Source organism: Equus quagga, chromosome 8 (genome assembly GCF_021613505.1).
Source record: "Equus quagga isolate Etosha38 chromosome 8, UCLA_HA_Equagga_1.0, whole genome shotgun sequence".
NCBI classification, from domain to species: Eukaryota; Metazoa; Chordata; class Mammalia; order Perissodactyla; family Equidae; genus Equus; species Equus quagga.
In genome coordinates, this window is record NC_060274.1 from 81,130,045 (window position 1) to 81,154,559 (window position 24,515).

At 43.1% G+C, this 24,515-nt stretch overlaps 1 protein-coding gene across 6 annotated transcripts in view; it reads right to left on the minus strand.

Annotated features, from left to right (window-relative positions):
• OSBPL3 (oxysterol binding protein like 3) overlaps nt 1–23,268 on the minus strand; it is a 173,052-nt gene extending 149,784 nt beyond the window's left edge. For all 6 annotated transcript variants that reach the window (XM_046669449.1, XM_046669452.1, XM_046669450.1 and 3 more), the window contains exon 1: nt 22,954–23,268. The gene's annotated coding sequence lies outside the window, so the exon portion shown is untranslated. The remainder of the gene's footprint in view (nt 1–22,953) is intronic.
• Between the last annotated feature and the right edge of the window lie 1,247 nt (nt 23,269–24,515).

Here is a 24,515-nt window from a genome sequence, read left to right on the forward strand (position 1 = left end):
AATCCACAGGCAAAGCCCTTGAATAAGCAAGAGAGGTTGGGATCCCATGCACACGTGGATGATCTCAGACAGGGGCAGGGACAAGCGACTCGCTGTAACAGGAGGGCAGGCAGAGAGTGTGGGTACCACAATCTTCCTTAGTACCTAAATCTGCAACAAAGGAAATTCTTATCTAAACAAAACCCACCAGGCACAGGTTAAGTCCATTCTTTTCCCCGATTAAGAAAAGTAACACCTGTTCATGGTATCTAGAAATTTAAAATATAGAAAAGTATTTAAAAACACACATTGATAATCACCTGTAATTCTATCATCTAGTGATAACTATTATAAACTTTTGTTGTATTTTATCCCCCAATTTTTTCTAGTCACCTATCTAATTTATTTGTCTTGTTGGGTTCATAGCCTATATATGATTCTATATCCTGCTTTTCTCAGAAGCATTTTCCTCTTTCGGCACTCACATGTTTCTCAGTTTAATGGAAGGACTGCCTCGGAGTCAAAAGCACTATGTTCAAGTCCCAACTCTGCCTAGGTCAAGCCTTCGACACCCTAAGTCCCTTCACGGCTCTGGCCTTCAAGACAGCTCTGGTGACCTCTGGGGAACACAGGGGCACTCTTTGCTCCTGTCCTCTTCCTACCACTCTGGGAGGGAGGGTCATCTCCATCACCAACCTCTCTTCCTTCAGGACACACCTCAATGTTCTGTCCCAGTCATGTTCCCATGGTATATCCTCTCCTGGGGGCATCCCACCCATCCCTTGGTTTAAAGATGCTTCTAGACAAGTACTCTCTTTCCATGGAGTAGACTCTCATTCTGAACATGCCAGTGGATGCCTCTTTTCTCTATGTGTACACACTTCCTCTCACAAAGCTGCTCCTGGTCACGTCATTACTCAAGTACCATCCAATTACTCTGCCACTATCTTCTCACATCCAGTCTCTCATATGCATTCTACCTCCTAAATCGGGTTCCTGTGATCCCTGCTTATATACAAACACTCTATATTTCTTTTCATAGATGCCCTACATTATCTCAGCCCACCCCATACCTCTTTTATCTCCTCTGCTACTTCTCTCCGCTTCACTCCACAAACCTACCCTGGGCTCCTTGTTATTCTTCAAACACTTAAGCACCCTCCTGTCCCAGAGCCTTTGAACTTCCCGTTTCCTCCACCTGGACCACTGGTTCCCCCAGACATCTGTGTAGTCTGTGCTTCCTCTCTCTCCTCAGGTCTCTGCTCAAATGTTACCTTATCAGAGAGGCCTTTGGCCATTCTATGTAAAATCAAATAGCAACACCCAGTCCCTTTTATTTATTCTCTAACCCCTTAGCCCTGCTTTAACGCTCTCCATGGCACTTAATATCACCCGGCACAAATATCTGTTGATAATGTAAGCTCCACAAGGGCATGATCTTGTACACTATTGTATCCCCGGGACACACAGGCGCCTGGCACATTCATAGGCATTTGATAAATATCTTCAGAATGAATGCTTTTCAACACTACAATCATTAAGCTCCTTCAGCACACCCACTCCTATGCAGCTTAGTCACTGTGACCTCACAGATCTTTTTCACTCTTGGCCCTGCTGAGAAAACCCTGCACTTGTAGCTATGAGATCAGGCTAACTCCCAGCTACTTCCAACTCACCAACTGGCTGCACCACCTGCAAACTCTAACAGCGTGATTTCCACTTCATAATCCAGAACACTAATAAAGATGTCCATTTCAACCAGGCCTTGAAATCAATCTCCACGGAGAATACTGATTGACCCCTCCCAGGATCACAGTGACCCAGAGCCAACACCTTAATGTGAACTCAGTGCTGACTTCCATCATCCAGGTATCCACTCAATCGTGTAAAGGCTTTAATAAATGCTGTGTGACTGAAACAGCGCAAAGCCTGTCCCAGAGCGATTCCTGACCCAGCCTCCAGGGCACCAGCTGGGCTCCCAATTAACCAGCGCCCTTTTCTGTCCTTCCGAGATATTTCTATATCTGCACAAGATGCCAATGGATAGATTACTCTACCAACTAAAGCATCAGACCACTCAGATTAGAATATAGCTAATTAAAGAAAGAAATCTTTCATTAGTATTCCCAACTCTGGCTTTATCTCCCACCTGCCCATTCCATGTCTTTGTTGCTATGAGGAAATGAAAGAGAAAGCCCCGGAATATCTGTTGCCTTTTTCACATCTTCTCTTAACTATCAAATGAGCATCTTCCTTTATCTTTGTCTTGTGCACACGATGCATGTTTCGCACGGGAGGTTTTCCTGTTATAAAGTTGGTCTCATTGTTAGACTTAAAACTTTTGGATTCTTCGTATTCTTCCTTGTAAATCTAGCCTTTTTCTATATTTTGTGGTTTTCTCATCAGTTTTTCAGCTACTTGTATAATTTCATTTTAATAATCAAATTTTATTTTTCAATGAAGAGATCTTGCTTTGTTCCTCTATTATTGCTTTTTTTCCCCTTAATTCTTTTACCCCTCAACTGTTGCTTTCTTCTCATGGAGTTCCTTTGTTTTGGTGTGTTAAAATTCCTTTTTAAAATAGGTTCTCCTTGTTCTACTGAATTTCAAGTTCCTGGGTTCATGACTGGCTCCGCTAACTGAAGAGGTGAGATCGTCGGCATGTCCTTTCACGCCCTTCACATTTTGTTTTCCTTCCTTATCAATGCCTTGCCCCCCTCCCCACTCTCCCAAAATTAAACACTCAACAGAATGTTCTAACTGCTTGTCAGTATAACTGGAATAAGGCATGTCCTATCTGCCTTGCCTGGTGCTGTGAAAGTCAAGTAAGACCAAGTGGGTAGAACTGTTATTCCAACCATTCTAGAAAGTTCCAGTCTCTATAGTTGAATAGGCCCTTCGCTTCTGATAAAAGAGGAATTGAATACTCTGAAAGGAAGGAGCCCAATCCTATCAAAGCAACATAATCCACTCACAAGGTCTTTGCCAAGATTATGGCAGAAGAGACACAAAAAGAAAAAATTTTCCACCATCAACTAAGGTGTGTGAGAAACAAATCCTTCCCATTAATAAAAAATAATGACACTTCTAGACTCCCCAAACACACAAATCCACAAGCTGCATTAAGCAAAAACTTATCAAGTCTTCAACCATCTCTTTCTTAATGAATTTCCACCTTTTCACCAGTGATAGTTTGAAACCAAGCTCTCATCTAGACTGAACAACTGAGGCTGGATCACGTGGCAGTAGTGTATGCAGAGAACTATCCAGAGAAAAACTGCTAATAAACACTTCTCAGATCACTAAGCTTCAACTACTACTATTCAGTACTTATTCATTCTGCCTAAAAATACTCAAGAATTTTGCCTTTCATCCTTTTAACAAAATTCTAGTAAATGAAGTTACTTCTTAAACAATACACTTGATGTTCCCAAATCTACTATCAGCCACTGAAAGATTTTGTACAAATTGCTTAAATACCTGTTTCCGCTTTCTCATTTGTAAAACAGAACTAAAAACTGCTCCCTCAGTTGGTTAATCTTAAGAATAAAAGAGGGAATGCACTTGAAAAAATTTTATAAGCCGTAACAAACTATACAAAAATACAATGGTCAGAGTGCAATTGAAAGTCCTCTATGATTCCATTTTCTATTCGGGGCGGGGGGCGGGGGGAAGGTGACGACAATGTTACTTATTTTGAATAGGTAACACATTCACATGGTTCAAAATTCAAAGGCTACAAAAGGGTGTACAGTAAAAATCTCCCATTCCTTTCCACCAACCACCTAATTCTCTTCTCAGGAAGTAACTAACGTAATCAACTTCATATTTATTTTTTCAGATACATGTGCATTTCCCCCTAACTTTTACATAAATGCTAAATGTACCACTCACTGTTTGACACCTTCTTTTTCCCAATTTAACAACATCTCTTGGAGGGTGTCTCATATCGAAATATCCGTATAGAGAGAGCTCCCCCATTCTTGTCATTGGCTGCATGGGAAGCCACTGATTGGAGGAACCATGGTTTATTTAACTGTCTCCCACATTTAGGTTATTTCCAATCTCTTACTGTTATAGCCTTTTGCTCATGTATAAGCATATTTATAAGGTACATTTCTAAAAAGGAATTGCTGGGTCAAAAAGTATACACATTTTCAATTTTGAAATAGATTGCCAGATTGCCTCCATAAAGGTTTATAGCAATTTCTTCTCCTTCTAGCCATAAATGGAGCCTATTTCTCCAAACACTTGTCAATATATTCTCTTGTGAAACCCTGTTATTAAATATCAGTCAATAGGACTGTGAAAAAATATTTCCATGAGCATCTCCATGTGTTTTAATTTGCTTTTCCTAATGAGTTTTTGGGTCTTTTTTTGATTGATAGTCTCTCTTTGAATTTTGAGAAAATTTATTTCACTCCCTTTAACTTTCTTCCTCTATCTCCCTCTGCACATCCTATGATCCAGCCACTGTGAGCTATTGCTGTTCCCCAAAATGGGCCACATTTTGGGAAGTGCCCCTTCCTTCCAGCTCCATTCACAAATTTTATTTATTTTATTTATTTTTTTGCTGAGAAAGATTCTCCCTGAGCTAACATTTGTGCCAATCTTCCCCTATTTTGTATGTGGGTCACCACCATAGCATGGCCACCAAGGAGTGGTATAGGACCACACCTGGGATCTGAACCCGGGCCCGAAAGAGGAGAATGCCAAACTTAACCACTAGGCCACGGGGCCAGCCCTACTCACAAAATTTTTTGACAGTTAAGTTCAAAAGCATTTCAATATTTGTGAAATGTTCCTGTATTCCTCTCATAGGGCTTAATCCATCTTTCCTCCAGGTGCGCAGGGCACATTTTTAGAGCTTCATAATACCATCATTTCACTCTGCCTTGTATATATTTGAGCTTCTTCAAGTTTAAGACCAAATTCTCCATCTTAGCATCCCCTATGACATCCAACACATTCACGAGATTAACATGGGATGAAAGACTGAGTTAGAAATACAGACTGTGAGTTTCTAACTGCAATACAGGAGCCACAAGAGGTATTCAGAACTGTTTGATTAAGAAGAAAATGAGGTGACCAGAGGAGATCAGCTCTAGGGACCAGGCAAAGACTGCAGAAAAAGATGAAACAAAACAAAACAAAAAAGTGGTACCAAAATAGCAATTACTCTTAAATGAACCCTCTGTTGAGCTACCAAGAAAAAAACAACTATTTATTCCCATGCAGATATGTGCCTCAGCACCCAGCTTCCCTCTCAATATTATTTTAAAACACTACACAACAGACAAAGAGAGAGAGTGCATGGGAGGAGTAATTAATGGCAAATGCAGGTGTCTGAACAGAGGGAAAGCAAGGGACACAAAATTCTACCTCATTTGTCTTCTAAAAATATTCTCATAATACAAAGGCACGCCCTGCTTGTGTAGTGTTTAAATGAATGAGAAACCTAATCAAAATGGTTTTTGTGACTCTTAACCATAGCCCAGATACAAATACTTCAGAGATTAAAAAAAAAAAAAAAATTGATGGTGCTGAACTAGTCAAGCAGTGCTTCATATAAACAGAGAAAATGGACAAAATAAAATCAATATATAGTAAACTCAATTATCTGTGCTAAAAGAGACAGATTTCCAAAAATCTTTTCTCTTTGGTTGTGAAGTACAGATATAACAGGAACTCCAAGACTGATGAACAGAACCTAACACTTACCCTCTTCTGAACTTGGCATTAATCCATTTTTAAGTTGATCTCAATACGACTCAAGGAAATGGCAAAAGGAAAAGATCTGAAGTCTAGGCAACGACCAGAGAGAGGTGACTTTGCAGTCAGCTTTCAACTTCCTGTTGTAAAGGGAGATTCCGAATAAATAATTAACTGAAATTCACAGATAATCCACCACAGTTCACACTGGCCAATGTACAGAACTGGTTTTTCACAGAAACATTGCCAAGTAGGTAGCCCCTCCAGAAAGAAACCAAAAAAAAAAAAGATGAGATGCTGCCAAGGTTTTAATTACACCCCTTGATCTTATCTTGTCCACCTTCAGGCAAAGGGGCTAAGAAGCAGTGAAATTTAAAAAGGCAGGAGCAACAAGGAAAACAAGCAAGAGACTTGAACTTTCAAGTGAATTTTTTTTAAATCTGGAACTAATAATTTTTGGCTCATGTAATGATAAAAAGAAAAAATGTTTTCCCCTTACAGAAAGAAGGCTTAGAATTAACTAGTAAGGATCTGAGCTAGGAATGGTATCAAGGGAAAACGCAAGATTAGAAGTTACCTTCCTTCCTCCAACAGCAAAGCAGATTTATGGAAGGCATCTATGCTGACCATTCAGCCAAAACCAATCATGAATTATCTAACACTGACCCAGTTAAACAGGTTCAAAGAGAGGATCATCATCATGTAACCAAGACGAGTTGAAATTAGCCTTGAAATTAGCAATGAAGAACAACAAGAAGAGTACTTGCTGAGGGCCTAACAAGAGGTGGCAGTGAGGTGAGTACATTAATCAAGAAATGACTAGGAGGTCTCTCTAGAACTCAGGAGTCCACAAAATAAATGAGTAGCTTAAGAAGGGACTAAATAAGCAAATGTCTAGATAGCATCAGAGTTGAGCATTTACTCATTCATCAAGCACTTACCCTGAGTGCTCACAACACTGTAATGGACAGCCACTATTTTCATCTGTCTAACCAACTCCCCCTTCTGGTACCAGCACCTCAATATTACTTGGAGGAACCATCCCTTCCCCTGGTTCCATAGGGAACACCTGACCTGCGTCTAGCCAGTAATAGCCCTCATAACTTTGTCAGTAACTGGTTCAGGATTAGGGGCATGACCGAAGGCAGGGACAATCAGAAGCAACAGCCATCTGCAGAACTAATAGAAGTGCTTAGCATGTAGGAAGTAAGTCTACAGCTGCTAAGAGGTACTCATGTAGAAAAAGCATGCCTGAGAATTAAGCCAGAACCAGGGCCCTGAAGACACGAGCTGAGCTCCTAGATCCAGCCATGCCTGAAGCTCACACTATTCTTGGACTTTTTAGCAACTTAAGTCAATAAATTTTCTTTTAAACTGTTCTTAAGCTGGATGGGTTTCTGTTACCTGCAAACAAAATGTCCTAATACATCACTACTACCTTATTCCTTTAAACCCCTTTACAGGAATAACTCTTCAGCCAGAGCATCCACTCTCAATTATTAAAAAATCAAAAAATACCTTTTGAAATGAAACATTCTAAGAAATGGATACGAAATCAGCTTGTCCTTTATTATTCCCTGAATCTTAGGAACCTTTTGATGAGTGAATTATCTCTTCCCACAAAGGAAAATAAGCTTCTTGGTGTAAATGATTATTCACACCAGACCTAATACTAGGTTGGTTGGGCCTTTAGAACAGCAAAATCCTGTCTGTTCAGCTCCATCTCTGTGGGTCTGAGGAGTTGATAGGACGAAGTGAAATTTGAGGGTTTTGCTACTTGAATTGACTTCTTTCTGCCTCCCCCAGGGAAAGGAGGTGAACCCAAATAAAGAGTGTGTGGATTCTACAAGCCTTCCTTCTGCCCCTCCTTTCCCACAAAACAGAGGCCAGACATGTGGTCTAACCTCAGCTGCAAAGTGCTGACGTCAGCAGTCACATTCTGAGAGTTTGGAACCAGCTTACTGTATGGAACCCCATTCTGATTGAAAGCACAGACCTGCCACGGCAGTCTCCACAGGGAATCTGCCCAGGACTCCTTGCCCCCTTTGCTGATATCTGCCCTGGGGAGACAGCAGCACGTCCAGCTGAGTTCACATCTGACTGCTTCCACATAAGGATGTGGGTGAGGCGGGAGTATGTTAAACTAGCTTCTGTATGGCAGAATTTGCCAGCATAAATTGTTAGAAAAGGCAAAGGACTAGAAGTCCAGAGGACCGGGTCCTGGCCCTGGCTTTGCTGTGAACTATGCATGACCTTGGATAAGCCATTTCACCTTTCAAGGTGCCAATTTCCTTATCGTTAACACATGATAGGTGGAAATGGATCACTGTTTTTCACTATGGTTGGTGACTCAGGTAGTGGATGGTGAAATCAACTTAATGGATTGAGATCAACATTAAAAACAAAATGATTCTAGGGCTGGGACAAGATGAGCCTAGAGCATCTTGTAGTGCCAGAAGGTAAGGGTGTGCTCAAAAAATCCACCATGATGGGCTTGTGTCAAAGAGACACAAGAGCTAACTGAAAGAGCTCCTACCTGTCAACGCTGGAACAAAGTGAGCAACAAAGGAAATAAGGTACTATTGGATTATAACCCAAAGCATCAAATAAATGTCCATGAACCCATACTGATGTAAATATGATTGACTGATTGAATAGATAAATGAATGGAGAAACTGACAAACACCACCTCAGCCAGGTGGTCAAGGTCAACATGAACAGTGATAAATCATGTTGATAGTATGTTCCCTTGATCCAATGTGATAAGAACGGCACTTTACCTCTGCGGTCTTCCTCCCAAAAACATAACCCTAGTCCAACCATGAGAAAAACATCCAGTAAATCCCAATTGAGGGACATTCTACAAAGCCCTCAACCAGTCAAGGTCATCAAAATCAGAGAAAGCCTGAGAAACCGTGACAGCAAGGGGAGCCTGATGAGACACGATGACTAGACATAATGTGGAACTGTGGATGGGATCCTGGAACAGAAAAGGGACACCTGGCAAAAACTAAGGGAATCTGAGTAAAGAATAGCCTTTAGTTAACAATAATATATCAGTATTGGTCCATTAATTGTGACAAACATACCATGCTAATGTAAGATGTTAATAGGGGAAACTGAGTGTGGGGCATAAGGGAACTCTCTGTACTATTTTCACAACTTTTCTGTAATTCTCAAACTGTTCTAAAACAAAAACCTGTTTTTGTGTTGGGAGGTGACTAAAACAAACCTTAAGCATCATCAGAGCATTCACTAGCTTTAAAGGCAACATAGAAGGAACACTAAAGCTACAGTCGGAAGATCTAGAAGGAAGTCTCAGGTCTCAATTGCCCCTCGGGTCAGTCACTCGCCTACCTGAGGTCCTCAGTCTGGTTTTCCCCAACTGTAGTACAACGAAGTCAATACTTGTCCCGCCTACCTCACAGGGTTGTTTTGTTGTGGGAAGCAGAGAATATTAAAGTGACTTACAAACGTGGAAATGCTATATAAAATATGGGGGTTATGATAACCTAGTGATAACCAGAATTCTCTGGTTCTTCCCCAAATCAGAGTGGACTTGGGGCTGGTCAAGACTCAGTCTTTTGCCTACTGAACCACTGCTTGGATTTTCAAAGGGGTCCCTGGGCCAGCAGGGCCAGCAGAACCAGCAGCACCGGAGAACTTGTTAGAAACACAGAATCTCGAGTCCCACCACAGATCACTAAATCAGAAACTCTGAGGGCAGGGCCCAGCAATCTGTGTTTTAACAAGCCCTGCAGGTCATTCTGGTACTGCTGAAGTTTAGAGGCACTGCCCCAGAGAAACTGATGGATAACTGTGATAACCAGTGAGTCTCATTCATATGGGCCACACTCCTTCAGCAGTCTCCCCACCCAGTTAGCAATCACGGGCTCTCATTTCCCCAGAACCCCATTCACATCTATCAACACTTGGCTAATTCTCAAACAACTCCTCTGAGACAGGGAAGGAGAAACTGTTGTATCCACAGGCATGTAGGGAAGTCTGTGATGTGCTGACCCTCAGCACAAGTTAACCAGCTAGAGCGAGACCCAAGTACCTTGCATCCTCGGACATGCTTATTTTGCCAAAGTAATCTGTGAAGTTCTTAGCAGTGATGGAAAACTGGGGCACCTCTCGGGACCATGCATCATACATTTTACAGAGACCCAAATTCCAACATTCTGTCCCTCTAATGCCTGGCATTTGTCAGACAAAGGAGTCTTAATCTATAGGTCAGAAAAGGCACATATCTTACATAAACATCGTCTCTATCTATCTACAAGCACCTATGAAAATAAACCTTGCATACCAGAGAAGAGAAGAGGCATCCAGGCCCTTAATCAAGGAACAAATGATGCAGAACTCAAAGTCATAACCAAACTGGACGGCTATTTTGACTTGTGGGATCAAAGACTAGAAAAACAGGACTTTCCTGTCAGGAGTGGATGTGTCAGCAGGCTGGCACGATGAAGTCCATGCAGTCCTTTCTCCAAACCATGTTTAGGCCTCAGTGATTATCCTTCTGCTTTCTGACACCTCATTATTGGTACTATTCCTAATGACACACATAGAACAAACTCAAGACAACACCGGGCTGGGGAAAGACTGAGTTGAAAACCTGACTAGGGTGAAATTTTACACCGTTGGTGTACATGTATATTCACAAAGTAAAAGAACCGCGTGTACACACACAGCATCTCTCTAAGGAGAGGCAGGACAGGCGTGTGCCTTGTGAGACAGGAATATCACCTCTCAGCACAACTCACAAATAAATCATACACATAAAAATGTATGTCAACAAATAATCATTTCTTCATTCACTGCCTCTTTCCTTACTCCTCATTCACAGTCTTCTGGAAAATACAGCCTCCGTCCCATAATTTACTGACAGATTAAAAAAAAAAAGATAATACGCCACCACATAAGAAATTCAGCTTGAGTCAAAAAACCAACTAAGAGCGAACTGGCACTAGCCATCCCAGGTTCTGTTTGCAGACACTCTGAAAACCTGCACGCACAGGCCATCTGCATGATCGATCTCCAAGTTTTATGGTAATTTTTCTGTCTCCTAGCATCTCTCTTCCCCACCAATGAACACACAGGAAGTGCTCCAGGAACACAACATCTAATTTTTGTACTTGACTACCAGTCGACTGATTAAAGCATATTTCCTAGTTCAAAACCATTTTGTGGCTCTCCAGCTGCCAGAGAACGCAGCAGCCGTGCACCGCTCTCAGGCTCCCATGGCTCTCTACCCTCCAGCTACATCAGATAATCCTCTTGCCACCTTTGGTCATCATTGCCTCTGCTTGAAACGTCTTGACCTTTAAAATCTTACCACCTTTCAAGGTCCTACTCTGTTAACATCCCTCCCAGGAGCTCTCTCCTGGTTTTTCCTTCGGAATGACCCTCTCCTATTCACTGGCACTGAGAATAGTGCCTCGCTTTTTGTTGACACTCCATAAAAGAAAGTTATTATTATTACTATATGGTCCTCCTTCTTTTGTGACTAGTTACCCTTCCCCTCCCTACCTCTTGGCTGGCGTTCCCCAAGGTACCATATACATCTCCCTTTCTCTCCTGGGACCTGCCCAAAAGGTTGTTCAGATTCGGCCTCCCTTGGAAACCTCCTCAACTACCATACTTTCAACTAAACGACGCCTCCCAAAAGTGATCACCAGCTTTGCTCTCTCTTCTGAGTAGCCTGATGGACATCTCCACACTGATATCACCCAGACATTTCAAACTCAGCATGTTCAAAACCCAAAGCATTCTTTTTCCCTAAGATCTATTCATGTTTCCATTTTCCCCTGGCATAGTCAATGGCACCTTAAATAACACAAATAGACACACAGGTCTGAAACTCTGGAGTCATATTTTGTTTGCTGTATATATTCATTTCAGAATAAGTAATACATTCACTTGGAATAAAATTCAAAAGGTATAATTTAAATCTCATATCTATCCTTTTGCCACCCATTCTCCCTTCCTTGGGGAATCTGATGTTACCAGCTTCTTGTGTATCATTTAAGAGATACTTTATATTTATGATACACAGTGAGTTCTCGTAAATGTTTATCAACCAGCTCTCTGAAAAAAACAAAAACAAACAAAAGCCCTGATTTGTTGCCTTTGCTCATTTCCATGGTGTAAATTCCCGCACCATGGTCAATTTCAAACTACCAACTCCAAAGTCATTGACTAAGGAGATGAGAAGAAATGCACACAGGTGATTCTCACAAGCTGGTGTGAGCTGGCTTCAGCCCACCATTAGACGTGTGTGTTTGCAGATGTGCAAAAATACGTACTTATTTATGAATATATACATATAAAATATATACTATATATGGATATCCTTTTACTCAAATGGAAGCACACCATACATATGTCAGTATATATAGTATGTTTGCCACAAACCTTATGTATTCTACACCTTGCTGTTTTTTAACTTAACAATAAATCTCAGAGATTCTTCCAAATCAGGAGATGTAGAGCAGTCTCATTTTTAACTGCTCCATTATTTATTACCCAGTTCCTACTGATGCACAATTAGGTTATTTGCAATCTTTTATTTATTCAAACAATGCTGCAATAAATAACTTTGCACATATATCATTGTCCACATTGCATGTCTGTAGGATAAAATTCATAGAACTGTTATTGCTAGTTTTGATAGATACTGCCAACGGCTCCACACAGAGCTTAGACGAATGTATACTTCCATCCACCATGTGTGAATACCTGTTTCCTCAAACCTTTACCAATGATGTTATCACTTTTTGTTATATTTGCCAATCTAATAGGTGAAAGATAGCATCTCACTAAAATTTTAACTTGCATTTCTCTTTTTATGAGTGAGGTTAAAGTTTTCATATATTTAAGAGTCATTTGCATGCCATTTTGTAAACTCTACGTTCATATTCTTTGCCTTTAGAGTAACTGGCCTCTTTCTCTTATGGATTTGTTGGAGTTCTTTATATATTGATGAAATTACATTGTTCTGACATGAACTGCAATTATTTTTCTAAATTTATTGATTGCCTTTTGACATAGTTAAAAAAATTTGTCCCTGTAAAAATTACATGTACTCAAATGAATCAATCTTTTATTTTATAGCTTCTGGATTGTGTGTCATATCTAGAAAGGATTTTCCATCCCCATTATTGTTTAAATGGCATTCTTTCATTTTCCAGTTGTTTTAATGTTAAAGTTTTGATCCATGTGTAATTTATTTTGGTGGAAGGTGTGACATAAGGCTCCAACTTTATCTTTTAACCTGACTGTACCAACACCATTTATTACCTCCCATAGAATCGTCTTTGCCTTCTTCCTCAACCCTATCCCCCAACCCCTAGCTACTAGGGGCTGTCATTCAAACTTTCCAGTATTTCTGTGCTGTCCTCCCTTTCTTCTCCTACTGTGACCACCCAGTTTAGGTCTCATCACCTCATTCCTATACTCCCAATCTCTGACGTTTTCTACCACCACCAGAACACCTTCTCTAAGAAAACTCCCATTCTATCACCTCCTTGTTACTGTCTATGGAATAAAGTTCAAACCCTTACGTGGGATTCAGAATGCATCTCAGTAGGGCCCCAACCTATCTCTCCATCTCCATATCCTGTCACTTTTCCCATTAAAACAGTCAGCTTCTCATCAAACTGGAGGGTCCCTCCTTCCTTAAAATGCTGTGCCTTCGCTCATCTTCAGTTCTCTGCCTGCAATGAATGTCCTTCCTACCTGGCCCTCCATTCTTTTTTGTCTCAATCCTTGTGTCCTTGTGGCTCAAATGCCTGCTTCTCTACAAAAGCATCTCTTATCCCTATTTCTGTGCTCCTGTAGCACTCCAATACCTTGTTTACAGTGAGTTATCACACCCCTCCTTGTCCCTTACAATTGTGTTTTTGTATGTCTCCCCAACTGGAGTGAATGTTCCTTGAGAGCAGGGGCTATGGACAATTAACTTTTACATGCTTCCTACTTCTAAGCAGTGACTTATATATAATAAAGTGTTTTTAATAAAATGAAAATGCCTTAGCCCAGTCGTTCTCAAATTTTAGTGTGCATCAGAATCACCTGAAAGGCTTGTAAAAACACAGATGGCTGGGCCCCACTCTCAGAGTTCCTGATTCAGGAGGTCTAGAGTGGGGCCCAAGAACTGGCATTTCAAACAAGTTCCCAGGTGATGCTGATACAGCAACTCCTAGAAACACACATTGAAAACCACTGCCTCAGACCATCCTCAAACCTTAAATTGAAGCCTTCAGAAACTGAGACACAGTATGTCCAAAAATCTCATGCAGGAGGAAATATTCTTGGGCTAGGAGTCATTTAGATATGTGTAGATTTCACCTTGTCCATCCAGTGCAGCCTGAAAAGGCAGCGACTGGCACCCAAGATCACAGATGTAAAGGCACCACTGGGAATGGATCCATCCTCTGATTCTCTGACTCCCGTCCAGTGCTCTCCACCACCCTGAGGGGCCCTCTGGTCAAGGGCCTGACAGTAGAGGCAGACTGCACCCCAGCTCTGCCACATGATCCCTCTGTGATCACGGGTAGACTACTTAAGCCTCTCCAGGCTTGTGACAGTCAGGGGTTCTTTAAGTGGAAGCAACAGAAACCAATTTGGCATATGACACCAAAGAAAATGTACTGGAAAAATATCAGTTTAAGGAACTAAGAAGAGACTAGAGAGTCAAGCACTGGCACAGCTTTTTTGGGACCAGAAGCCAGATTACAACAATGTGGTATGGACAGGCATGGTCTCTTCAGGATATACCTTCGCAGCAGAATCTCCATGACCCTTGACATTGCACCCAGAGTCCTGCAAGAGGCATGTGACTGGCCTGGCTCTCTAGGCCACCCATGGCCAAGGAGAATGGGGCCCCTTGTTCTGGTCCCAGCAAACTATATAGAAAGGCAAGAAGTGATTCCTCAAATGGAAATCAGGAAGAGTAAAGAGATACGGGGCAACCAAAGAGCAAGTAATTGCTCCCAAGTCTGTTTGGTCATTGATAAACTGGAATGATGACAGTCATCTCATAACTTACTGCAAGATCTAACGAGGTCGTGTAAGTAAAGCACTAAGCTGGCACAGAGTAAATTACTGGCTGCCATTGTTCTTTGTAATTATCATCACCACCTTTAAAGGCAGCATGGTTCCCCATTCCGTAATGACTCCAACAAGCTCCAAAGGACACCTCAATTAATTCTCTATACACCAGAAATTTGCTTGAAGCAGCCTTGAACTTGTGAGAAAAACCCAAGTGGGTCTTCCCTATATTCTTTGAGGACTTCAAACATCCCTAACTCACTTCATCTCAGATGCTAGACAACTGAGCTACCCGAGAATTGGAGCCAGCAAGCTATTTTTAGCTACTTTCATGGCTGTGTTAGGTCTCATTCAGTTTCAGTTACAAAGGTGGTAAAAACTCAACTGTGGATTCAATTCCCAGTAACAAACAAACAAACCTGTGTGTAGCATCACAGAGAACAATTCCAAACCTTGAAAGAGGAGTTAAACCCCACCTCCCACTGCGCCTGGCCTCCTACAAGCCGCAGAAAGACACACAAAGGGCAGGACTTCAATGGCGTCATCCTCCTCTCAGGATTTCCCAGCCACGTTCTCTTTCCTCTTCCTTCTTCAGACCATCAGCAGCCTGAATCATGATCCACAGGAAGTTGGAACTCTTCTCTCCAGGGTCCCAATTAAAATCCAGACTCACTCCCTTTGAGCCACATATCCCCAACGTAATTAACGTAATTACCATCCCTGGTAAACTGTAAGCTCCGTGAAGGAGGCTCCACATCTGTCTAATTCATCACCACGTAACCTGTACCCAGTCTGGTGCCTGGCACATAGTGTGCGCTCAATAAATACTTATTAAATGTATGAGCAAAAATCACACAGCAGGCTTTCATTCCAGAGGGCATTTTCTTCAAGTTTAATAATGTCTGTGAGATTTAAAAAATATACTATTTAGCTTTTGCTTCTACACGTTTCAGATCACTGCCCACCACAAATGATTTGAGGCAAATGTGTTTTATAAGACTTAAAGAGTAACTTCAAATTTCTTATACTATAACATTTGCTACTAAGACAGAACACAAGTATGGGAATCTTTACTAGTACTACATTTTAATACATAGGTGGAGATATGTTATACTGAGAAAAGTGTTTGACTCACAAAACATTTAAAAAATTTAATATTTTAGCTGTAGAGAATAAACAAAATAATAAACTTGATTTTATACTGACAGTCACAGATCCTCTGATGATTTCTTGTCGGGCTGCTCATGGCAATTTGATTCTGTTCTGCGTTATATTCAAGCTATTTTTCAATTCAGGTCCACTGTCTCCCGATCTCAGAAATCACAGATGAGAAAGAATATCCTCTAGGGTCATTCATCTGGCCCACACGCCCTCAGAGAACTGGGTTTATTATCTCATCTATTGTCCTGGGAGCAAACACAGACATCTAGACAGTGACATAATGTCCATCTAAAGAAATTTTATATGAAAGCAATTTGCTTCTCAGCTTTCAATCCACACATTTATTATTATTATTATTATTAAAGAATGATATTGCACTCATATTCCAGGGATCTTGGGAAGTCTAGAAACAATCATATTCTGGCTCTCAAACAAACAGATTTAGGCAGAGTGATTATAAAGAAAGTCCAGGGAAAATTCAATTTCAGGGTATAAACAATGTGACTTAGAACAATGAAATTACCACTGACTTTTCTATATTTTTCCAAGATGAAGGAAATATTTCATCAACTTCAAAACAGAAGAGTCAGATAAATAACTAAAGGAGCAATTCTTCTAGTCCCCCATGCTGCTATTCCATTTATTAGAGAAGAATTTTTAAATTTTCACATAGATGAAGCCCGGGAATGACAGTGGAAAGCTTCAGCCTGCCTGCTCTAAGCTTCCATAAAGAATCATCTTTGAATAAATCAATATTTCCCAATCTTTTCATATAAGAGGAATCCTTTATGAAAAATATTTTACTCCAGACTTTTAAAAAAATTCACATCTTCGATTTTTTTAACTTGTTACGAAAAACTTCAAACATATACAAAAGTATACAGCAGCACTGTCCAAAAAATTGTCCAATTGCCACATACGCAATTTTAATTTAAGTAGACAATTAAAAGAGTAAAAGGAAACAGGTAAAATTAGTTTTAATTATATATTATCATAATATATCCAAAATATTATCATTTCAACATACAAATGATACTAAAAAATTAGAGACAATTTTATATTCTTTTTTGCACTAACTCTTTGCAACACAGCGTATATGTCATACTTACATACATCTCAATAAATATTAGCCACATTTTTAAGTGCTCAACAGCCACATGTGGACAGCCAACACAGAGACTAGCATTAAAAAACCCACGACCTCATCGCCCGGCTTCAGTAAACACTGACTCACCAACAGCCTTGTTTCCTCTATTCTCCCTCCCTACCCCTGCATTATTTTGAAGCAGATGCTAAAAATCATAGCATTTCATTTATGTCCAAATTTCCTTGATTATCTCATAATTTTTTAACAGTTGATTTGTTCAAGTTGGGACCTAAACAATCAGCTATGAGGATCTCTTTTTAATGACATCTTTTTTTTTTTTTTTGAGGAAGATTAGCCCTGAGCTAACTACTGCCAGTCCTCCTCTTTTTTGCTGAGGAAGACTGGCCCTGAGCTAACATCCGTGCCCATCTTCCCCTCCTTTATATGTGGGACGCCTACCACACAGTGGCTTGCCAAGCAGTGCCATGTCCGCACCCGGGATCCGAACCAGCACACCCCAGGCTGCTGAAGCAGAACGTGGAAACCTAACCGCTGCGCCACTGGGCCAGCCCCTAATGACAACATCTTTTGATGACACCCACACAACAAGAGGTATACTTTTAGTAAAGTGCTTTATTCATTCCAACGTTTATTACACATCTATCTCGTGCCAGGCACTGTGCTAGCCCCAAAAAACAACAATGAACAAGACTGAAAGGAACTTCTGGTTTAGTTTCTGACTGCATGGTAGAATCACTGGGGGAAGCTTTAAAAACCAACACCAGTTCCATCAACTGACAAACGGATAAATACAATGTGATACATCCACACAATGGGGCATTAGGCAACAAGAAGGAACCAAGCACTGATTCATGTGACAACTAGGATCAACCCTGAACACATAACGCTAAGTGAAAGAAGTCAGACACAAAAGACCACATATTGTATGATTCCATTTACATGAACTGTCCACAATAGGCAAATCTATACAGATGTAAAGTAGATTAGTGGTTGCGGGGTGAGGGGGGAGACTGCTAATGGGTGAGGATTTCTTTTAGGGGTGGATAAAATGTTCTAAAATTAATTATGGTGATGATTGCACAACTATGAATATACTAAAAACCACTGAACTGTATACTTTAAATGGGTGAATTGTATGAAATGTAAATTATATCTCAATTAAAAAAAAGAAGAAACTGGATAAAGTATGTTACATTCACACAATGGAATGCTATACAGCTACAACACAGAATAAGAAAACTCCTTTAAAAAAAAAATTCCAGTGACCAACCCTCCTTAACCCAAGCCACCTGACCCAGAAACTCTGGGAGTAGGGCCGAGGTAGGGAAAAGTTTTAAAAGATCCCTGAGGGATACTCATGTAAGTCAAATGAGAGTCCGTGGTTTCAGGGAAGATTCAGTCAAGTGACCAACAGTCACAAAACAGTATGATAACTGCTCCCTATAAAATGAACAGGCACAGAGTGTTCTCCAACTTCAACTTGGAGGGGGCAGAGAAAGGCTTCCAAGTGACGTCCATGCTGAAGCGTGATGGATGAGTGGGAATTAGCCAGGTGACTACGGGTGAGGAGGAAAAGATTATGAGGCCAGAGCACAGCACGCATGGCCCTGGGACACTGGCGGAGTGCTGAATTTAGTTCAACGTGACTGGAAGACACAGAGCCAAGTAATGAGTGAGGAGCCATGAGCGGGAGCTGGTTCATAGGGGATCTAGCAAACCAGGTTAAAAATTAGAAATATTCACTGATCAATAAAATATTGACAAAAATTTAAATTCCGTAACAGCTTTAATAACATTTCCATATATATGAAAAAAATAGTGCATATAAAATGCAAGATACTTATTTTACAGACAATGTTTGTTTTGTGTATGGGTTTGAGATCTCCTTGCAACATCTCCAAAGTGAAAACAACCAGAATAGGCACTTTCTGTGAATTTAAATAACTAGGATTTCTACTGCTTCATCATAAATTAATGAAGGCATCACAGTATTGTGGGTCAAAAATAGGAAACCAAATGCCACATTCCAATTATTTTTTTCACAGAATATTCTAAAAGAACATAACCAAATATAACTGTTTCATGTTCTCTTTTTAATTGAGCACCTCCTGTGGATAGGATACCATGCTTAGGGATGTGAGGAACAGAAACATGAGGAATGCATACTAGGCCTGCCTTCAAGGCATTTACAACCCGATAAGAGAGGCAATGCAATACATCTGAATAAATAACCAGACCAGGAGGCAGCAGGGTGGGGAAATGGGGGGTGGGGGATATGAAAGGTACAAAGCACTGAAGGAAAGAAAGAAACCACCATACTCAATGGTCAGAAATTGAACTGGGGACTCCCACTTTTCTAAGAAAATGCTGTGGATTGGGTTCAGAGAGAGTCTTCTGACAGAAGTGGCTTATGAGTTCAGCCTTGAAAGACTTGGGGTTTCACAGGGAGAGACAATAAGAGCTTTCTAGGCAACAGGAGTGTACAGGCAAAGGCAAAACACTCTGTCGCTGAATCAAGTTCAGGCTGCCAATGCACAGGGTTGGGGAGCGGTGGGGTGAAGGCGGCCACTGAGCCCAGGCTGCTGGATCCTGACTTCAGGCTAAGGAGTCTCCATACAAAGGAGGAGAGAAAGGACCCAGAGTGTCAGTCTCAGCTCCACCTTGTATGAGCTGTAAAGTAGTTGTGAACTTAATTTTTCCTGGCCTCATCTGGAAATTGGGGGTATAATACCAGTGCCTGCTTTGGTGTTGCTCTGAGGATTAAACACAGTGATTCGTGGACAGCCCTTATGACAGTGCCTGGCACAAGAAGTTCAGCAGCTGTTATTAATATTATTATTATTATTAACTATATAAGCCACTCAAGAATTTTTAGCAATATAATGACAGGACTCAGAATTTACCTGACTGTGATATGAAGGAGAGACTGAGGGAGGAAAATCCTCCTGTAAGCAACGTTAGGACAGAGTGCAGAAGTTCCTAAGACCCTAAACTAAGATGGTGCAGGGACAACCATCAGCGTGGTTGGGATCAACGTGAAGGGATCAATGTGAAGGACACCGAGGAGGAGACAAGAGTTGGGGTGAGCATAAACACGGTCTCAAAAGGGGTGACTAGAAAGGAGAAGGAAGTTTCCAGAGGAGAGGGCTAAAAAGCTGATAAATAAGATGTAGACAGGAAGGGGATTCACAGGGAACTATAAACAATTCTCAATTATGCATGGAAGGTCCATCAACTTAAAAGCTTCCATCTTCCTTAGTGTCCGACACTCCCATCTCTTCTGTGGTCATTCTAGCTTGGACGGTTCTCTAACCCTCCCTGGAGTACTCCTGAAGTGGAATTAACAATTAAGAAACATAGTACTGCCAAGAGGCCCATTATAAATAAAGCTGTGGATTATCCAGATCCTCTTGCAAGGAAAAACATTACACTACCCCCTAAAACTGGAATGGAAGTAGAAAACAAAAGGGGATCTCTAATTCCTTCCTACACCCTATCTTGCACTAGCCCTTTAGGTGGTAACCACGACACTCTTACAGAACTACTTCTTGCTCTCGACTTCACTGCAACAGCACAAAGAGTTGGAATGTAGTGACTTTACTAAAAGGTTGTTGCAGAAGCTTCTGGAATGAGTAGTGGCTTCTAACTCTCCATTCTACATATGGGAACAGAGAAACTAGCTGACTTTCCAGTACTTTCCTTAAGAGGCATAAAGCATTACTGTGTTCAGAGTCTATTTACCACAATGGGTAAAGCCCATCGGATTTCTCTTTAAATTTAGGTGAAAGCAAATTTAAATTTAGGTGAAAGGAGAATTTCCTTTCCTCCTATATTAGAAGTCTCCTGTCTACCAGGCCCACAAACTGTAACCTCAGCCACAAAAATCAATGCCAGTAAGAGTCTCATCAATTCAGAAAATAATACAACTAGACACTTGACATTGGCAGTGGAAAGTTAAGAGCCCAGTCTCAGATGGTTTTAATATACTGTATCATTAGACTATGAGTCCACATCTAATTAAATAGTGGGAGCAGGAGAGATTTCGGTGTAGTAGAAGGAGCTAAAGATTTAGTAAGAGAGAGACTATTAACGAAATCCAGCTGAGCAATTCACTACTGACCCTGGGCAAGCTCCTGAAGCCAGGCTGCAGTTTTTTTCATCTGCACAGTGGAGACAACCTCAAAACACTGCCTCAAGATAGGGAAGTTTAAATGAGATAACACAGTCTATGGCAGCCTGATAGTACCTGGCCTACAACATAACTATTAGCTATTATTGAAACTCTCTCTCCACAATGATACAACAAATCTTCTCTCAGCTAAGTAATAGCTTTTGTTACAAATAAAGCTAAGTGTCTGTTGGCTGTAATGGTGGTAACCACATTTTAGTTTCTTGGAAGCTGCCCAGCACAATAGAGAGAAAATGAGCTGGAATTCTAGCTCTGCCAGGACAATCTTGGGAAAACTGACTAACCTGCTGAAGTCTCAATTTCCCATCTGTTCAGAAACACCTAGCTAATAAGACTACTGTAATGTCTAATAAGGTAATCTATACAAAGTTCCTAGTACAATCCAGTTCTTTGTAGGTGCTCAATCAATAGTAGTTATTGGTATTTGTTAATTTTCCCAATAGAAAAAAAGGATAAATAAACATGAAAATCAAAACCAGCTATGAAATCACCATTCCTCGTTTTTTACAGAGAAGTTTTCATTATTCATCCCATAAATATTTCTCGCACACCTACTGTGTGTTAGGCACTGTTGCTGACATTGGAGATGGAGTGATGAACAAGACAGATAAGGTCTCTGCTTTTCTGGAACTTCCGTTCTAGTGGAGGAAGACAGATAGCAAACAGCCCAAGGAGATAATTCCACGGAGATGAATGCTATGAGGAACACCAAACAGGGTGATGGACCAACAAGTTGGTGGAAGGGACGGTCATTTTAGCTTGGGTGCATTTCAGCCCAGGCCTGCCTGCCTGGTCTCCTTTGGCCAGAAGGGGGCCCTCACCTTGTATGATGCTTGGGGTAGAGTGTGGACGATCAGAAGTCAGACCTACACGTTCACCTGTCTGTGGAAGGATTTCTTTCGCAGCTGCAGCTTAAAATATTTCTAAATGCGCCCATCCGAGCAGTCAAACTCTGAGGATCAGTGCAACATCTAGGGAACCTCAGATGCACCTCAGCGCAGTTCCCAGACACATCGAAAGCGACAATTTCACAGCCCCTCAGCTCAAAGTCCCGACTAAGGAGACTGATAGTCCGTGAGACGAAGCAAAGGCAGCACAAGTGTGCAGAAGGCGGCTGGCAAGTTCTATTACCAAAGGAAGGCGGCGCGTGCCGGCTTAAGAAGTATCTGCACGATCTACAACAATGCCCATCAGTGACTATAGGCTGCAAACGCTTCCCAGGACGCTGGGAAGCTCGAAGGGGCGAGCATCCTCAGTCGCCAGCCGGCGCACTGGGAAGCGGAGCCGACCGAGGGAGGGGAGGCGGGGGAGCCGGGCGCCTGCGAGGCCAGCGTCGTCCGGGTCCCTCCCGGCGCGCCCCAGCTCACGGATGTGGTAAACCCTCGCCCTCGGCCCAAGCGAACAGGTTTCCTGTGCCTCCGGCCCCGCTGCCCCGGGCAGCCCCTCGGCGCCGCATCCTTCGGCGCCTTCTCGCCGTCAATCCCGGCCAAACCGTCCCTCTGAAGACGGAGCTTTAGCGCGGGTAGCACTCGGGCCCTACCTCCCGGGAGCCTGGCGCCCGCACCGAGGGCGATCTCCCCGGCTCGGGGCTGCCCCACCAGCCAGTTCTTCCCCGGGCGACAGGAGGCAGACTCCGGTCCTGCGGAGACTGGTGGCGCCCCCCGAAACCGCAGCCCTTCTGAACGCGCGCCGCCGCTGGGCCCCCGCCACACCCCAGCACCACTCCGGCGGGCGTCCCGGCGCTTACCTGCGCGCTCTGCCGCCGGCGATGCCGCCTACTTCCCCGGTGCCGGGCTCTGGGGTTCGTCCACAGACCTAGGAGGAGGCGAATCCGGCTTCTCCGGTCCCCCTGCAACGCGCAGCTGACAGTTCCCGCACCAGCCGCAGGAGACGGGGGCGGGGACGGCCACTCGCGGACGGACGGCGGGGCCGGGGCCGGGGCCCGCGCCGCGCACTGGCCGCCACACGCTCCGGTCCCCTCCCCGGTTCTGCTCGCCCGCGCTGCGACCGCGTGGCCAGTTCCCAGGACTTTGCCCAGAACTTCGCGCGCGCAGCCCGGCGAACAGCCGGAGGAGGGGAGGGAGGGGCGGGAGCGAGGAGGAGGAGCCTGCGCCGCCCAGGGGCGGAGACCATACGAGGAGGGTGGGAGGGGCGGCAGAGTGACCCCCACCCCCACCAATCAGGAGTCGTTCCCGGGGAACGGGGTGGGGCGACGTACTTAGAAGAAGCGGGCGGATTCCATGACGCAGTCAGGGGAGTTCGGTCTCCCGGTTCCCGGCAGGTGGGGAGGGTGGAGAGAGCTGAGAGCTGCGGCCGGGCCCAGGGAGCGGCTCCTGGCGGCCCAGCGCCCTGCCTGCGCGCCGTGGGCGCTCCATAATTGTTGGTCGAATGGCGTTTCCGAGCCAGGAAAGCAGGGAGAATGAGGGCGGAGCGGGAGGGGCTGGTTTAAGGAAAAGGTTCCAGGGGAGCCATGTGGTCGAACAGGCAAAGAGAACTCGACCTCTTGAGGAAGTGAGACGGAGGCAGAGGGATGGAGAACAGAGAAAATAGGTGGTGAAGGGAGGATTGCAGACGCAGGATGACGAAGCACGGAATCGGCGTGGGACCCCGACCCGGGACTGTGACCCTGACATCCAGAGGCAGTGATGCAGATTCTTGAGGGGTTCCCAGGAGAAGACCTGAGGGGAGTGTGGTGGTTCTGTTCTATGCAGTTCGTGAGCAAGGGGGAAGGGAGAGAAAGCCTCGTAGTAACAATGAAAATGCGGGAGCTCCTTGATAGACGGGAAGGTCCAACCGACTTGACTGCCTGCTCGCTCCTCGGGCCGCCTTTGATCCTAGCATGAATGCGAGCAACTGATCACCTGGGGTCAGTTTGGCGACCGCAGATGAGTCAGGTGCCGTAGTTGGCTGTGGAAGAAAATTAACATTTACTGAGCGCCTACCTAGTGCTCCCGGAGCAGTTGTGGACGTGCAGCTGTGATAACGGCACACCAGGTTCCTGATCTCATGGAGATGACATTTTAAGCGGGGAGACAGACCATAAACAAAGAACATAAATATAAACAAACGAGAAAATGCTGATAAACTATGAGCACTGGGGTAATTGCTAAACTTTCAAAAGTGGTGATGGGGGTGATAAAGAGCTGCAAAGCGCCCTGAGGGCCTCTCGGCGGAGGTGGCTTTTCGCCGGTTACTGCACTGGAGAAAGGAGCTGCCACACCCCAGTCTCGGCAAGAGCGTTCCAGGCAAAGGGAACGGCAAATGCAATGTATTTCTCCTCTCTGAAAACCCATCTAACTACCTCACCGA